The following is a 6,000-nucleotide window of genomic DNA, read 5'->3' as shown; positions in this document are numbered from 1 at the left end:
ACACACACACAGAAAACCCACATCTGCCTATAATAAACTCTCTTATTACCACACTTTAATTATGCCCCGCGTACCTGCTCCCAGGGGTTAAGTATATAAAACCCTCTCTCCCTTCTTTTCTCTCGTCTCCTTCCCCCTCACCTCCTATCCTTTCACCCTTTTCCCCTCATCACACTTCCTTCTATCTTTTTATATTTGTCTCCTCGTGTTATCCTCGTGCTTGCTTCCCACTCTTCTCACTTTCCCTCTGCCCTTCCTGTTTGTCTTTCTTCCTGCCCTTCCTCACTTCATCCTCACCTTCACCTGCCCACCCTCCCTCTTCCTTCTCTATTTCCCTCTGCCATCCATGGGAAAATGAGTGCGTCTGAGTGTGTGTGTGTGAACCGTTATCCACACTGTAAGCTGTGTTAAACATCCCACCACTGGAGCTTCCGGTTTGTTTTCATAATGAAAAGCTCATTAGACACAAATGAACATAAACACTGTGTCGAATGCATGTAACTCATGCCGGAGCCTCTTGTGTGTGTGTGTGTGTGTATGTTTGTGGGTATGTGTGGGTGTGTGTGTGTGTGTAATGTGTGAGGATAAAGCAAAAATTTTAATTGCATGATTTGTTTATTGTTAGGTGTTTTATATTAGGCCGAAATCCCCTTTTTGCCACGTAATGAACCTTCATGGATGCAGATTAAAGAAAAATCTGAATAAATCAGTCTTAATCTGGTCAACAAAGCCAGACATCTTGTAGTGTCAATTCATCAGCCAGGTCTTGAACTGAATCCCAGTCCACCTACACTGGTTTAAGAAATGTCAACAGAAGACGTCAAAACCAAAAGCTGTGCTGAACCTGCTCAGTTTAAATGTGGTTGCCTGCTTCGGGGGTTTTCCATGTTTTAAGTGGTATTTCAGCAGGATCAAATTTTAAAATGTGAACCTTTTGATGTCTGAATTCGTGACAGCAGTAGACCCAAGAGAACACGGCCGAAAGTTAATATATTAAAGATCTCGATTTATGTTTGAGTTGGCTGGTGAGGCAAAGTTACCCGCTGCGCGTCTGTAAAATCCAAAAAGCGTAAAATCCGACCTGTGTTTCCATGACATGCATTCCTTTGATTTTTGCAGCAAGAGAAAGAATGAATGAATGATGGAGGGAGGGGACAAGCCTGCTCTCCATTTCCACACTGTTTAATCAGGAATATGTTCCTTTTTATATGCCCCTGAAGCATCTTTAAACATGATTTATTCTGGGTTAATGGTGGAATTCACCTGGGCTTTATATCTGAAGGGGATGGATAAAAAAAAAAAAACCTGCCTGACGACCCCTGAAATAGGATCTGACTATTTGTTGAGTGTGAAATGAGAGAAAATACTTTTGGAAAAACCACAATAATCATTTAATCCAGCCTTCTCCTGATGGAATCAGTCATCCATTCAATAAACGCAACCTCCAGGACTGAAAAAGGAAGCCAACAGGGCTGCCCCCGACCATGCCGGTAGAATTGCAACCAAATAAGATAGAGCAATAATTCTTTCTGCATTTAAAACCGGAGGAGTTACACTAAAGCGCTGTTTCCTTGCACTGATAGGTTTGTAGAAATACAGTAAAAAGCGCACAGAACAAAAACATCATAATCCTGATTGCGTGTATTCACAGCACTTCCTATGTTGGACTAAGCATCATCACGTTGTGAGCATGAACTGTCACGTGATTTTCTTGCGTGTCTTTCTCGCGACACTACTACGTCATTTCCCGGGAAATTTCTTTCTTTCTTTCGCGGTAAATATTTCTCTTAGCTTGCAGTCACACACTCGCTCTCGCTCTCGTTTTGCATTTTACTCTTTCACAACAACACTTAGACACACACACAGACACTCACCACACACACACACACCACACACTCGCACACATATATTTATGGAACCGCAACAACCTGGACGCGCCAAACAGCTTTTCTCCTGGCGCGAAGCTTTCAAGCTAATAATGGCGTTGGATGAAGATTCATTCCACTCATCTGGTCCGGATTCTGCCGACAGTGGAGATGAAGCCGACTTCCATCGAAGGGAGAGATCCTTCCTATGACATGTATGTATATATTCATGAAATATTGTTTGTTTTTGAGTTAGAGAAAAGTAAAGAAAATACATATGTAACACAACTGAAAGCATTTTGCACTAAATACGCACCATTATTGTACTACTGTCATGTTGAACACATCTAACACACGGTGTAACTTCTGTGTGCAGAGTTAATGATGATGAGGAGGAGGAAGTGGGGGTCTCCTCACCCTGCATCCCAGAGGGAGCCAGATGGAGAGGAGGGAGGGGAGGAAGGAGTCAGAAGGAGGCCAGGTGTGCAGCCACCGCTATTACAGTATGTGGACAATCCCTCTCCATCTGAGCTGTTCGGGATGTATTTTGACCGGGCTGCCATCAAAACACTGCATGGCAATACCAATAAAAATGCAGCAAAAAATACTACTGCAGGCAAAAGATTCAAATGGACTGAGCTCAGAGACTCCGAAATATACCAGTACATTGGGATCACTCTGTACATGGGGATTCTGAAGCTGCCAAAGTTGAGGGATTTTTGGCTTGGCAGTTCCATTTTCCATGTGTCGTATCCTCAGAAGGTCATGTCAGGAGACTGGTTCCTTGCCATCAAGTGGAACATTCACATGAGTGACCCTGAGAAAGATGCCTCCAATGACAGCAGAAAAGGCCCAGATGATTATGACTGTCTGCACAGAATACGCCCGCTGCATGACAGTTTACGTGTAGCCTGCAAAGCTGTGTACTACTACCCCCAGCAAAACCTGTCTGTGGATGAGCGCATGGTTGCCACCAAAGCCAGAATTGCCATGAAGCAGTACATAAAGAATATGCCAACAAAGTGGGGGGATAAAACTTTTTGTGCTGTCTGACAACACAGGCTACACTGTGGACTTCAACATTTACACAGGGAGGTCCACTCTGGCAACTGGGAAGGGGCTGTCATTTGATGCTGTGATGTCTCTTGTCAACAAAAACTTCCTGGGATCTGGATATCACATATACTGTGATAATTTCTACACCAGCCTAGCACTGTTCCGCCACCTTCATGACCTGGGGTTCGGAGCCTGTGGGACATTTCGGGCCACAAGAATTGGAGGCCCAAAAACAAATGTCAATGCCCTGACAAAAAATCTCCACGAGGGACAATCAGGTGGATCAGAGGGGGAGCTCTTATCTACATCAAGTGGATGACACGAGGGAGGTAAGTGTGTGCTCCACTCTGCACACGACCTTCTCAGGGGACACCGTAAGAAGAGCGACCAAGGTTGGTGGAAGACACACAGCAGTCCAGGTGCCAGTGCCGTCAGCTGTGAAAGATTACAACAGCTTCATGGGGGGAGTTGACCTGTCAGACCAGCTGATTGGCTCCTGTTCCTCGGGGACAGTGCTGCATCATTTTATTGACATTGCTGTGACAAACAGCTATTTACTCCACAAGGAGCTGTGTGGCAGACTGGAGCAGCAGCCAATGACGCACCAGGCCTTCCAGGAGCAGTTGACAGGGGAACTGTGTGGAGTGCCATCACAATGAGTCCCGGAGAGCTATCAGCACATCCCTGTTGCCATTGTTGAGGGGGTATCTGGCTCAAAAAAAGCCACCGAGGGGCGCAGGAAGTGCAAGCTGTGTGGGAAGTGTACTCCCTTCATGTGTGAGGCATGTAAAGTTCCTCTGTGTGTCATCGTGGACAGGAACTGTCACAAGACCTATCACAGCTCCCCTGGTGCCATTGAAAAGTAATGTTCGCTCAATTAGTTTTGTCTACTCATTTACACAGTATAGAGTTTTTTTCTTTTCAGACAAAGAGATTAGGAGATTTTGCTTTACCTTGACATGTTTCGACTGACAACTTCAGCCTTCTTCAGAAGCGTCATCCAACGTGAGTCGTGACATGTCCAACGTTTGAATTTGTTGGATCAAGGAGGCCATAGAGATCAGGAAGAGGGCCAGGGACAACCATCAACCGGGATGAGGGAGCTTTCATGCTGTCGCACACCTGGGACTCTCTCCTCCACAGACCATCGGGCGGCAGAGGGCGTGACCGGCCTGGCAGATCTGTCAGATTGCCAGCCCGGTCATGCCTTCAAGGAAACACCAGCTGATAAAGACACGTCACGACGCACATCAGATGACGCTTCTGAAGAAGACTGAAGTTGTCAGTTGAAACATGTCAAGGTAAAGCAACATCTCCTAATCTCTTTGTCTGAAAAGAAAAAACCTCTATACTAAGTAATGTTCAACTTTAAACTTGGAACTTTGGTTGTTCTGTTGTAAATGGTTTATTTTGGTGTACATGTTGTATTTTTGCAAATTGTGCACAATGTGCATTTTATTTTCGTTTTTGTCACATTTTATAAAAATGAGTGTATCTAAAAAATGAAGTTATGAAAACACTCAAAATAAATTTTCTGTGGTTTGAAAGTATTTTGTGCAACTTTTTTTACATTTACAATTTTGAGGGATATAGCCATGATATTTCTGTAATTATAAAAATATGTGTAAAAACAAAAACGATATTCTTTTTTTTGTGTGGGTTATTGCACTTTTTAGCAAATTCTTTCATTAGTATGGACATATGTCCACACATATTATTAAAATTTGGGATTTAAGGGTTGTATTGATGTATAGCATATTAAAATACTCCAAAAAATGACACTACAGCAGGTAAAATTGTAAAGATATGCTCTGGTGGACTTGTTCTATTTAAAATAAATTTTATATACTTTATTAATCCCCCTGAGGGGAAATTCATGGTAGGTCACAAGGGGTTAAGTTAAACAGTTCACAATTTTGTAATTCAACCCTGACAAAATGTTCAAAAATATTACCAAGCGCTTGGATTTATTAAACTTTGGGGCCCATAAGTCGCTGCACATATGAAGAAAATAACTCCTTGGCTCAACACTGTTGATACAGTTCAGTAAGTAGTCTCCAGTTACTCACACATCCTGGAAACACAGTACAGAAGGATCCCAGAACTGGTAGATGAATGGATGATGAAGCAGCAAGATGGCGCAGTGCTGCAGTTAATTGTCAGTGCTGTGACGCAGGTCCCGCGCGCTGCGTCCCTCCTCACAGAAAGAGCTAATTAGCGGTAGCGGGGGTGATGTCAATTGCTCCTTTATCCTCTGTTCTCAGTCAAAATGGAGCCTGGCGTTTACAACTAAAACGACGGTCCTCGCAGAAACGTCCACGTCTGTAGCTCAAAACACACATTCACTTAAAACTGGAGGGAAACCAAAGTACAAAACCGCAACATGGAAGAAATGAAGCTGCAAAATAATACTTGCGCAGACGCTAACGAGTGTTTTCGACTGCAAAACATGTCCACCTCGACGTTAATCCTGTGTCTTTCTCCGTACATCCACAGACCACTCTCCCTCCTTCACATGAGTCTCGGTATCGTCTCCCTGCCGAACTTGACTCTTTTCCCCACCCCTAGAGTCCTCTCTGATTGGCTCAGAGCACATCACAAATTGAAAATACATTGCTGCGTTACCCCCAAATTGACAACAAACAAAGGATCATGGGAAATGTAGTTCTGTTATTAAACTCACACATATCTTAAAGAAACACACCCCTTTAAATTGTTCCCTGTCGTTAATCAGCCTTTTAGGTATCAGAGATGAATTGTCGAGTTGGCAAGTGATAGCGAGGCTCCAAATGTTCCACCAAACTTCAAAAACCTACATTTTCATCAACAGAAAGTGGCTGATCATCCAGCAAAATGAATTCGATGAGTTTCTCCTTTATCATCTTTGCTTTGTTGCTCTCTGGAGGGAGTTTCTTACACTTCAAATACTTCCCTTACTGTATGAGGATGTCTTTAACAGTTATACATTGGAATAAAACCACTGAAAAATTGCCTGATCATATCCACCGCTAAGTTCTGTACCATTCAGTGCAAATCCTCCCCTGTCTTTGGTCCAGTCAGTTACCCCTTTCATCTGTGT

General features: G+C 43.4%; 1 protein-coding gene across 2 annotated transcripts in view; it reads left to right on the top strand.

The window, feature by feature from the left end:
- The window catches only part of shroom4 (shroom family member 4), an 80,993-nt gene that overhangs the window by 20,796 nt on the left and 54,197 nt on the right, over positions 1–6,000 (top strand). The window lies entirely within an intron of this gene.

Source organism: Epinephelus moara, chromosome 17 (assembly GCF_006386435.1).
Source record: "Epinephelus moara isolate mb chromosome 17, YSFRI_EMoa_1.0, whole genome shotgun sequence".
Lineage (NCBI taxonomy): Eukaryota > Metazoa > Chordata > Actinopteri > Perciformes > Serranidae > Epinephelus > Epinephelus moara.
The sequence above is the reverse complement of the archived record's forward strand: the minus strand, read 5'-3'. Positions and strand labels throughout refer to the sequence as shown.